This window comes from Hemiscyllium ocellatum, chromosome 3 (genome assembly GCF_020745735.1).
Source record: "Hemiscyllium ocellatum isolate sHemOce1 chromosome 3, sHemOce1.pat.X.cur, whole genome shotgun sequence".
In the NCBI taxonomy this organism is placed as follows: domain Eukaryota; kingdom Metazoa; phylum Chordata; class Chondrichthyes; order Orectolobiformes; family Hemiscylliidae; genus Hemiscyllium; species Hemiscyllium ocellatum.
Genome location: NC_083403.1, coordinates 45,861,037 through 45,873,927, shown reverse-complemented (window position 1 = coordinate 45,873,927; position 12,891 = coordinate 45,861,037). Strand labels below are relative to the sequence as shown.

General features: G+C 41.0%; 1 pseudogene; it reads right to left on the bottom strand.

The window, feature by feature from the left end:
* The window catches only part of LOC132835277 (peptidase M20 domain-containing protein 2-like), a 43,238-nt pseudogene extending 31,410 nt beyond the window's left edge, over window positions 1-11,828 (bottom strand).
* Between the last annotated feature and the right edge of the window lie 1,063 nt (window positions 11,829-12,891).

Genomic DNA, 12,891 nt, shown 5'->3' with positions numbered 1-12,891 from the left:
CAAATGGAGTGGAAGACCAATGGGATAGTGAAAAACAAAATAGCTGAAAGTAGCAACGCATGTCAATTAGCCCATAACAAATTCCAACTAAACAACAGGTTATTTCTAGAGAGATACAGTGAAACGTTAGAGAATTCATCTCAAATCTGAGTGTACATGTTGAAGCCTCAAAGCACTCTGATCTTAACACTTCCAAGGGACCTAACCATGTTTCACACTAATAAATGCATTCTCTATATAGAGGCCTACCTCAAGGGATTACTAATCCATGATTTCACTGCATCCTAATCCGTCAAACCTGTGTCATGGACACACACAAATTCCTGCATGGAAGTTGATAAGCGGGTTTTGAGAAGATTTGTAGCTCAGGTTGAGGTTCTGGATGTAAGTTGAACTAGGTTAGTTTTCAGACACCAAGCAAAACTAATGTTATTTACAAAATACCTTACAAGATCTGTAACAAACATTACATTGGGCAAACAGGCAGAAAATAGCCACCAGGTCACATTAACATCAAGTACCCACAAAAAGACTTGACCCACTCTCATTAGTATCTTTACATACAGATGAGGAAGGACACCACTTCAACTGGGACAACACATCCATTCTAGGCCAAGCCAAACGGAGACACATGAGAATTCCTAGGCACATGGCATTCCAACTGGAACTCTATCAACAAACACATTGATTTGGATTCCATTTATCACCCCCTGAGAAAAAAAACAAGAAATGACACCAACTCAAGTCTTTATTTTCAAATCTTTCTATACTATAGTTTGGCAATGCTCCACAAAAGCAGGGGTAGTAGGTAAATTCACCCCCAAATTTAAATATTATTTTAAAGTTGCTGGTGAAATTAAAGTATTGTATCACATCATGAGTCAAGACACCAGGTTCAATGAACCAAGAAAACTGCAGAATCCTGGGATAGAGGGGAAAGACAGGCAAATGTGTATGGATCTTGTATTATGGCATGATACAACAAGTGGAATGTTAAGTGTCAAGCTTTATTGTCCAATAAACTTTATTAGTTTTATATTCTAAGTTTTGCTAGTTATGGTTATTTCCCAGCAAATAAGTTTCTTACTCATTTGCTATCAACAAAATATAGAATATTTAACTTTTGCCAGTACAGTGATGTACTTGTACATTTTCTGCTTTCGGAAAATAGATACGCCAGTGCCACATTTAGCTTCAGACCAACTGAAGTAAACATCTGAAATTACACTGCAATTCCAATGTTACAAGGTATCTTTCTTGATTTTGCATTTAATACTCAAAATTCAGCATATAGTATACTTCTTAAATGTTATACTTATACAGACCACTAGAATTATTCTCATTTCATATCAGACAACCGAGTTGCATCATTATCAGTGAACTGTCACCAAAGTTGTGCTTGTGCTGACCAACCTCCATGCACCCTGGACGAGATCCTGAAAGATGTTACTAAACTGAAGGTCAATTGTAGTACACTGGGCATTTGAGGAATTCAGTCTACTCCACCTCCAATATCAAAGTTAAAATTGTATACCTGAATGGATAGGCAGAGAAGAAAGCATGATTCCAACTCAATATACTTGGGAATGAGACTTTGCCCTTCCTAGAGCACCAACAGCAAAGGTTAAAACTAGTACTAAAGTCAAAAATGATGGCTCTACATGATGTGCTGCTGTCACAACATTTTGGGCCTTCTTAGCACTTGCCCGATCATGTTCTATCGAGTACCGTGCACCTGTCTGGCCAAGTTCATCTCATTTGTTGATAGTCAATTGAATGGTTGTATTGAATGATTGAAGGGAGGTGAATATTGTTCCTCCGTTTAAGAAAAGGGAATAGGGAAATCCCTGGGAATTACAGACCAATTGATCTCACGTCTATTAAGCAAGGTACTGGAAAGGATTTAGAGATAGGATTTACAGTTATTTGGAAAAAAAAGAGTTTGATTAAAGATAGTCAGCGTGGCTTTGAGAGGGGTAGGTCATGCCTCAAGCCTAGAGTTCTTTGAAAATGTGATGAGACAAGTTGACAAAGGTTGAGCAGTGGATGTAGTGTATATGGATTTCAGTAACGCACATGATAAGGTTCCCCACTGTTGGCTCATTGAGAAAGTTAGGAGGCAAGAGATGCAGGGAAAACTGGCGGTCTGGATACAAATTGGCTGGCCGAAAGAAAACAGTGAGTGGTAGTGGATGGAAAATATTCCACTTGGAGTTCAGTGACCAGCGGTACCCACAGGAATCTGTTCTTGGGCCTCTGCTCTTCGTAGCTTTTAATAAAGGACTTGAATGAAGTGGAAGGGTAGTTGGTACGTTTGCCAGTGACAAAGGTCAGTGGTGTTGTAGATAGTGTTGAAGGCTGTTGCAGGCTACAAGACATTGACAGGATGCAGAGCTCGGCTGAGAAGTGGCAGATGGAGTTCAACGTGGACAAATGTGAGGTGATTCATTTTGGAAGGTTGAATTTGAATGCTGAATACAGGGTTAAAGACAGGATTCTTGGCAGTTGTGGAGGTACAGCATGATCTTGGGGTCCACATATATAAATCCCTCAATGTTATCACCCAAGTTGATAAGGTTGTTAAGGTGGCATATGGTGTTTTGCCTTTCATTAACAGGGGATGGAGTTTAAGAGGCGTGAGATTTTGCTGCAGCTATATAAAACCCTGGTTAGATCACACTTGGGAATATTGTGTTCAATTCTGGTTGCCTCATTATAGAAAGGATAGGTGCTTTATAGAGGATGCAGAGGAGTTTTACCAGGATACTGCCTGGATTGGAGGGCTTGTCTTATGAAGAGACATTGAGTGAGCTAGGGCTTTTCACACTGGAGAGAAGGAAGAGAGGTGATTTGATAGAGGCGTACAGGTAATGAGATCATCACCTGATGAAGGAGCGACACTCCAAAAGCTAGTGTGCTTCCAATTAAACCTGTTGGATTATAATGTGGTGTTGTGAGATTTTTAACTTTGTACACTCCAGTCCAACATCAGCATCGCCAAATCAAGGTAACGAGAGGCATAGATAGATAGAGTAGATTGTCAGAGACTTTTCCCCAGGGCAGAAATGGCTGTCACAAGGGGTCATAATTTTAAGGTGATTGGAGGAAAGTACAGGAGAGATGTCAGAGGTAGGTTCTTTTCGCAGAGTGGTGGGTGCATGGAATGTACTGTCACCAGTGGTAGTAGAGTCAGAGACATTATGGACATTTAAGTGACTGCTGGGCAAGCACAACAAAGGCAGTAAATTGAGGGCTGTGTAGGTTTAGTTGATCTTAGATTAACATAAATGCTCAGCACAAAATTGTGGACTGAAGCACATGCATTGTGCTGTACTGTTCTTATATTATATGCAACCACATGCAAAACTGGAAGCTTCTGCTAAACACACCTCCCCTGGCTTACTATGCGTGTAAATACAATCTGCAACACATCTGTCTGACAAAAACACAAACTAGTTGAAACCATTTGTGTTTCATTTCACTTACCCACTCAATGATAACCTGTTCAAAGCCCTTCCACCTTGATACCCTAAATGAATAAGCTCTTACTGTGGAGAATCTACCAGATGTTTTACAGATAAAAGAATGGGAAGTATGGCAAGTCACCAAGTCTTTATGATAATCAACATCTGTCAAATGGAAAGCTTTGAACTCTGCACCTTACTAAGCAAGGTCAGGACAGCCAAGGCCCTTGCAGAGTCAACTACCATAGATAGAACCTCAAAGTTTGGGAGAAGATTTGTAGCTCGGGTGCTCGTTGTTGTGGTTCTGTTCGCCGAGCTGGGAATTTGTGTTGCAAATGTTTCGTCCCCTGTCTAGGTGACATCCTCAGTGCTTGGGAGCCTCCTGTGAAGCGCTTCTGTGATGTTTCCTCTGGCATTTATAGTGGTATGTCTCTGCCACTTCCGGTTGTCAGTTCCAGCTGTCCACTGCAGTGGCCGGTATGTTGGGTCCAGGTCGATGTGTCAGGGAATTCCTAGAGGCATGGCACTCATCCACAGATTCTATCAATAAACACATCGACCTGGACCCAACATACCGACCACTGCAGCGGACAGCTGGAACTGACAACTGGAAGCGGCAGAGACAAGCCACTATAAATGCCAGAGGAAACATCACAGAAGCTCACAGGAGGCTCCCAAGCACTGAGGATGTCACCTAGACAGGGGACGAAACGTTTGCAACACAAATTCCCAGCTCGGCGAACAGAACCACAACATAGAACCTCAGTCCAAATCCATTTGCAAAAATATAAACCATGCTGGACATGGTCATGGAGTGACTCCTCTGAGGAGGATTAGCAGAGTAATGACTTTAAACTCCGCAAATAAGATTGTATGGATTCAGGGATGTACATTAAATATCATAGGTTTGTCTCAATTTATCCTGCCATTTCTTCTTTCAGCTGTGTTTTTCCAGCTTCCTTTTAATAGAATCGGAGCTATGATCTTCAACTACTCTTTATGCCCCATACTAGAACCTGATGTGCATAAATAGTTAGGAAAAATTGATAGGAAAGATGTCATGAAACTTTAAAGGGCTCAAAAGATTTACAAGGATGTCACCAGAGTTGGAGGGTTTGAGCTATTTTCCTGGAGCATCAGAAGCTGATCTGTGACCCTATGGAGTTTATAAAATCATGAGGGGCACAGAGGTTTAGAGAGCTATGGGCTAAGTACTGGCATATGGGACTTGTTTAGTTAGGCTTTTTGGTAAGCATGGACAAGTTGAACAAAAGGGCCTGTTTCCACACTCAACATTTCTATGACTCCATGGTGAGTGTGTGGACAAAGATGAGGGGACGTCATTAACCTTTCTAACGATTTCTTGACCCAGTCTGAATGAGAACAGCAATTACTTTTTCTCTAAGAAATCTAAGTGGTGATAAAAAAAATATGTAAATGTTGAATTCTTACTTGAGGGATAGGCCTAGATTTAGCACTCCATGAATCAAATTTGGAGGGAGGCTTCTTCAGGGCCAACTGACTCCCATGGGAAAGCTTGCCAGATCAAGCTCCATTAAGATTCACTCAACTGAGCAGTGAGCTTTTTAATGAATCAGGAATCTCAAAGTCCAGCCTGCAAGAAGCTGCCAGCTAATCCGACATTAGCAGTGGATGGGTCCAACATTCTTTTTAAAAATCAATCAGTAAAAGTCAGATGTACAGCACAGAACCAGAATCTTGTGTTAAACTTGTCCATGCCAATCATATCCTAAATTAATCTAGCCCTATTTGCCAGCATTTGGACAATATCCCTCTAAACCCTTCCTATTCATGTACCCATCCAGATGCCTTTTAAGTGTTGCAACTGTACCAGCCTCCTCCACTTCCTCTGGCAGCTCATTCCATACACGTACCACCCTCTGCATGAACAAGTTGCCCCTTCAGTCCTTTTTAAAATATTTCCCCTCTCACCCTAAACCTATGCTCCCTAGCTCTGGACTCCCCTTACCCCAGGGAAAATAGTCTCTTTACCCTATCCATGCCCTCATGTCTTTATGAACCTCATGCCACCCCGAGCCTCCGACACTACAGGAAAACAACCCCTCCCAATTACACACCTCAGGAACAGGAGAGACTTGAAACTATCTTCAAGCTCAGAGGTAGGTCACTACCTTTGCATCACACAATCCTATAGATAGATCATTGACCAGGCTTCAGGAGATCTAGCAATAAGAAGCTTTCTCTCTTTCAGGTCTTGGGAGTAGAGGTCAAGGGGGCACTGCAAGCTTGGCAGAGGTACAGCCTCGACCAGTCACAGTTTGCTTGCTGTTCCTTCAGATTATGAAAATGAAGGGCACTCCTTCAAATTTAGAAAACTGGTTGTTGACTGCTAAAATAAAAAGTGACCTATCAGTTGTCAGCCAGGAAGTCAGATTGTCAGATTGATGGGATTAAGGGCCTTTAGGTAGATTTAAATGCCAATGTGAAGGCCTCAGTGGCAAGTCAAGAAAGTTCCCCTTAAATACTGGAGTGCACATTCCAGTCACATCAAATCACAGTCAAATTTGTTTAAAACAAGCTAGTCATGAATTATCACCTCAACTTTAAAGTCAGGCAATAGCTCCAGAGAAGTAGTTACACTGCCCTCAGTGAGCAGGCTGTGTCCACAGGTGCCCAATTTTGGGCAGGACATCATACTCCTTCAAGTCAGTGACTCTGACCCAGCACTTAATTGCTGAGATGTTGAGAAAGAAGCAAGTCTCTTACCAGGACTAATGTGCCTAATTATTTTCTTCTCTCAATCTTCAGACATTGGATAATGCCACCCAGGATTGGTAAATCAGCTGTAAATTGGAAAGCAGATCACCCTGGTTTAGCAGACAAAACCAACCATGTCTTGGCCAAAGAGATATAGTAGCTCCAAAGCCCAAGACCACCATTATTCATAAATTCATGATAAAGGAACAGAATTAGGCTATTGTGCCCATTGAGTCAGTTCCACCATTCATTCAATCAGAGTTGATATGCTCACCCCCATTTTCCTGCCTTCTCTCCAAATTGTTACAACTCGGAGGTTAGTTAAACAAACACCCAAAAGCTCACCTCGCCTCGTAATCTTAAAACATGAGTGACAGAACTTACAAGTTCCACTATTTAAAATACACTTTAAAAAACAGTAAACAACTATTCACAATTTTATGGTCCCTTTCTCTTAACTGATTAAGTGCCACCAACTCTATAACAATATGCTGTTCCAATATACACTTATTAACATTACATCAACTTTACTTCAAAACCACACAGCTGCTACAGTCTTCCGTGTCTTTCTTTTTCTGACTGAGGATCTCCCTGGATTGTCCTCTTTCTTTTCACTGCAAGTATGTTTCACATGAAAAGGTAACTTTGACAGAGAGAGTTTCCTAATTTCTTGCAGAGCAAGATGTTAGCTCTCCATGCATTTCAAAGGTAGTTACTCTGACCAATTTTCAAAATGCCCACATTTTATACCTCCAACATTGGATTGCCTCATTGGTTCAATGTTGGCAAAACAAATTCAAATTAGATTGGGTTTTAGTATCCTGGGACATAATTTAAACTGAATGATGACAATTTGAATTTAACCAAAAAATAGCAACCAAAAGTCTGGTATCCATTTCATAGCCAAATGTTACATGTTTTCAAATTTTCCAGTACACTCTAGGACTGCCATCTAGTCATATATAGAGGTGCTTGTAAGGTCAGAACAGTATTCACTCTTAAAGGTACAGTACACCTTCATAACAACATCCCTTCAACCCATTACCAATTAAAAGTCTGATAACTCAAAATTACTCACTGTTCCAGCATTCAGCACACATTGGCATAGCAAATGCCACAGATTCACAATCCTTTGTGGGATGCAGTTTCTCCTCAACTGGTTTGATTTGCGACCCCTTAAGACTTTGACCTTTCATCCTAGAATGCCCAAGATGAAGCATCTGCTCCATGTCTATTTTACCCATACCTTCTATCATCTTGAATACTTCAAATTGATCGCGCCGCATTCTTCTTAATTACAGAGAGTATCAGCCTAAGCTGTTTAATCTCTCTTCATACGACAAATCCCTCATCTCTAGGATCAATCTAGTGAATATTCTTAGAAGGTTCCAATGTCAATACGTCTTTCCTCAAAGAAGGTGATCAAAACCATGTGGAGCATTGTGCGCAGTCTCACCAATACCTCGTACAGTTGCAACAGTACTCCCTTACTTCAATATGCTGCGTTTGACATTACTGCCACTTTAATTGCTCAAATGCAAAATTTTAAAAATCCAATAAATGCTGAAAAGTACACAAGCACTTTGACCTCCAACTGAGCAAAGGTCATTCTGTCATCAGAGAAGGAAATCCAGCACTTTGCTGTTTTATTGCAGGTTTCCATTTTTTTTCAAACAGGCACACACTCCAAGCGCAACGCTTTACCGTCAAATTTATTTAAACGGAGGTTTAAAAGAATCACAGACACCAACGTCACCTTCACTTTCAGACCGGATATCATCTCCAGAGCCGCCTTCAGCCCCAGGGCAGTGGCAGGTGCTGTTCCTCCAATTTATGGTTTGGTTCATTGTGGCAACGAAGGAGGCCAAGGATGGTCATGTCAGAAAGGGAGTGGGTATGGGAATTAAAATGGGTGGTGACTGGGAGGTCTGGTCAGCCCCTGTGGGCCCTGCTGAGATGCTTGACAAACCATTCCCTAAGTTTACGTTTGGTCTCCCCGATGTAGAGAAGGTGTTGTATGTGGCCGAATAATAAAGAGGAAAACCAATGGAGGATACACTACACTATTGTATAGGGAGCTGGCTGAAACGTCGATTCTCCTGCTCATCGGATGCTGCCTGACCTGCTGTGCTTTTCCAGCACTACACTCTCGACTCTGACCTCCAGCATCTGCAGTCACTTTCTCTTAAAAGAATCAGAGTATGGGGACAAAGTAGGAACAGGATACTGAGTTGGATGATCAACCATGAGCATATTGAATAATGGAGCAGACTTGAATGGCCGAATGGCTTACTCTTCCTATTTTCTATGTTTCTACGATATTACCACAAGCAACAATTCCTGCAGGTGTGTGCTTAGTATCCAGGGAGTTATCATGAGGCTGTTCCACATTTTCGTTTAATTTGTGGGAAGTGGGGGATCGCTGTCTGGGCCAACATTTATTGCCTGTCTCTAATTGCCCACCGTGTTAGTGAGCTGCTGTTCACGTGCTGTTGCAAATATACAAGAAAAACATAAACAGTCAGAAGCTTTAACAGATTGGGAGAAACCATATGACTTGTATAAAGTGCTAGATTTGAGACAAGTGTCAGGTTGTACAGAAGGTCGATAACAATAAGAACTTTAATGTTCTTTCATCTGTCTTTTTCAACCACTACGTCTTGCTTTCACCTCAGCAGCTAAAGCTGTTCCTTAATAAGTCCACTGGTTGCTTTGTCAGCTTACCTCAAATGGCTTGTTAGGTGTCCTCCGGTAGTCCAGGATCTATCAGGTTCTGGCCTGCTGAAGGTCATCAGTACAGGTGTAGGTGCAAACTTCTTACCTAGAATCGGAAGAAAGTGATTGGTCTCTCTGACATAGTGGAGATCTAATGGCAGGACATTTATGGAATGTCCTGTGATACCAATTCCAAGGTGAAAGTGAGTACTGAAGATGATGGAGATTAGAGTTAAGAGTGTATGGGTGAAAAAGCACAGCAGGTCAAGCAGCATTGAGGAGCAGGAAACCTCTTGACACCAATCCCTAGGTGTCTGTCTGTTGTTCATCATGCTGGTTCAAGTGCCTCCTTTCTTGCCAGATAAAGGGAGATCAAACCAGTGAATTAATTCAGCCATCTCTCTGAGTTTGCCATTTTAGAGAAGATTTGTAGCTCAGGTTGTAGACCAAGTTGTAAGTTTGCTCGCTGAGCTGGTAGATTTGTTCTCAGATGTTTCAACACCATACTAGGTGACATCAGTGAGCCTCCGATGAATCGTTGATGTCCTGTCCTGCTTGCTATTTATGTGTCTGTTATGGTGGGTGATATCACTTCCAGTTCTGTTTCTGAGAGGTTGATAATTGGGGTCCAAATTGATATGTTTGTTAATGGAGTTCTGGTTTGAATGCCAGGCTTCTAGGAATGCCTTTGTTTAGCCTGTGCCAGGATAGATGAATTGTCCCAGTCAAACTGGTGTCCCTCTTTGTCTGTGTGTCTGAACACCAGTGACAGTTGGTCATGTCTTTTGATGGCTAGTTATTGCTCATGTATCCTAGTGGCTAGTTTCCTGCCGGTTTGTCCAATGTTATGTTTGTTAAGTCCTTGCAGGGTATTTTGTATAAGACATTTGTTCTGCTGGTTATTGATAAGGGGTCCTTTAAATTCATCAGGAGCTGGTTCAGTGTCGTGGTAGGTTTGTGGGCTACCATGATGCCTAGGGGCCAGAGTAGTCTGGTCATCATCTCCAACATGTCTTTGATGTGTGGCAGGGTGGCTAGAGTCTCTGGACTTGTTGTATCTTCCTGTTTAGGTCTGTTGTGCAGGAATCAATGGAGGAATTGGCAGATTGCACATATCAGGTACCCATTGTTCCTGAATGTTATACAGGTGTTTTTCCTCGGCTTCTCATTGTTTTTGGGTGCGGCTAAGTGTTGTGGCTTGTTTAAATAATGTCCTGCTGCAGCTTTGTTTGTGGGTATTGGGATGATTGCTCTTGTAGTTGAATGTCTGATCAGTGTGTGTGGCTTTTCTGAAAAAGCTGGTCTGCAGCTTTCCATTGTTCGTTCTACCGTGATGTCCAGGAAGGGGAGTCTTTAGTATGGTGACAAAACATCTGAGAACAAATCTATCAGCCCAGCGAGCAAACTTAAGACCTGATCACTCCGTGTGATGGAGTGAAAGTTCCTGTGCATGTACAGCCTGACCTCTCTGCCCTTTTCTCCAATCTACACATGATCTCTAGTACTTCTGTAAGGCAACATCTTGCTTGCCTTGAATCTCCTTAAATCATTAATGGCTGAGTCTGGAAGGTTACCATCTGCACTGTACTGGGCTCAACAGGGGCCTATTCCTCAGCAGTTTTCCAAATGATAAGAGACTTCAGCCCTTTCTTCCTCCTCTCCTGCAACCCATGTCAGCGCTGAACTCATCTGAGCCTATTGTAGATACATAATCCACATACATCATTACAGTGCTGAAGAGTGGGGAGGAAATTCTTCACAGGGCATCTTCTGCAGATCGTGCCTTCTTCTCATAAGAGGTGTAGCTCAAGGAACTGGCAGAAGTGGACTTGTGAACTTTTAATTATTTTTGTGCTAGCTTTGGAGTACGATTCAGAGGCTGCAAAGGAAACCATAACGATTTTTAGTGCCACAAGCTGCGACTCTTAACTAAGATTACATTAAGATTGGATGCTGATTTTTAAGATTTTTGGGTTCACTTTAGCTTCACTTCTAAGATCTAAGTCAATTATAATTACTGACTAAGTTCAGACAGCCATCTAAAAGTTTTTTGGTCCTTTTCAATTGCAAGGCCTAGTCCAGGTAATAGTATATTTTCAGAATGTTTATCATGACAAGTAAAAAGTAACAAATACTTGGTAAACACACTGGTTTCAGTCAAACCAACTTGGGGTAGCAGAGTGCCACACTGGTTAACTTGGTACAAATGGTACAACTTGTTGACAGAAGTTTTAATTCAAGAAAGATGAAGCTATAGTTCTTAGGACTAAAGGGATCAAAGGATATGGGGAGAAAGTGGGAACAGGGTACTGATCAATGATGGATCACATTGAATAGCAGAAAAGACTCGAAAAAATGGCCTATTCTGCTCCTGTATTCTGTGTTTCTACATTTCTGTCTTTATTCTTCCTTTTTGTGCACTGAACCACAAAGAATTACTGCTTATTAACCCTTGTTAGGCATTACCTCTTATGTATGACCAGAGACAACCTAAACTCTAATTTTTTGCTAACTCGTGGACAGCACATGATCTATATTACACAACCCTTTGCGAAAGTAAGTGCTTTATTCCTGTCACTTTACGGGGCCGTTCATGAAAAAAATGGCTGAGAAATTAAACTTCTGTCTTTCTATCATGACACTGAGTTCAGCAGAAACTGACAAATGCTCTTGTGATTGTAGAAGCTGTTCAGGACCTTGTTTAATGCTGGGATTTCATGTTTTTATGTGATGGTAAGAATTTAGTCCTTTTCAGTTTAACCTGCGATTTGCAGGATACAAAGATTAGTTTGTTTAAATAGCATACTCATCAAAATTACAGATATAAACAAACTCTCCGGTAGAGCACAGCGTGAGATCAGTATTGTTATCCGAATAATCGATTATCTGAACGAAATACAGCCCGGCCATCTTGTTCGGATAATCAAGGTTTCTCTGTATATTAATAAATACATATAAAGCAATCAAATCAATTATAGGACTAGAAAATTCACTCTGGAGCCTAATTCCAAAGTAATATAAATACACACAACAGTAACACAAATGCATGCATATACCCTGCTACATACTTTTTCTTTTAAATGTGGTGTACAAATTTACAAAAGTAAACCATTCTAAAATATAAAGAGCTGCGTCCTGAGTAAAAGCTGTGTTCATATTTGTCCTTGTGATTAGCAAACTATAATGCTGTCACTTCACTTAACAAGTGTTTAACCTGGGCTATGAAACAGTAATAAAACCAGAAACCTTATTACAGAAAGTGCTCCACAACTAACGAGTATAATTTAGTTCCTCACTTACTGAATCAAATAATTAGTTATAGAAAACATAACTCATTGCAACATGTCAATGCTTGGTAAGAACTGGGAACAACAGATCAGATGCTTTCTCACTAGATGGCTGCAGATATCACCTTCCTCCCTTGGTGACCTGCCAGCTCTGTGGCCTGCTCCTGAAAAGAGTTCAGCATCTTCATGCCAGGCATCCTCCCACCCTCACATATTCACACTTATTCAGAGTGTTTTCCTCCTGCAAAAGGAGAGAAGCATTAAGAGACATTAGAATGAAAAAAAAGTATGACAGATGCTGGAGACCTGAAACAAAAACAGAAATTGCTGGTAAAACTCAGCAGGTCTGGCAGCATGTTTGGGGACAAATGTTTTGGACTCAAAACATTAAATCTGCTTTTTTGTGTTTTAAGTAGCCCAATTAAATCAAGTTGTGGATGGATAAATATCATCGCCTTTCTGGTCTGCGTTCTATGGATTGAAAGGATCTCAGTAACAATTTCATGGAGTTTATTAATAAGAAATTTAGTTGATAAAATGATGTTTGCACAAAGCATCTGATATATTAGAATATAGTCCCAGAATAGATGGTTTTGTCTGTCATTCCTGCTCTGCTTCTTTTCCATAAAAATGACCTTGTTCACTCATCAGCCAACGTTTTGTTAATTATTTTATTCAATGTACAT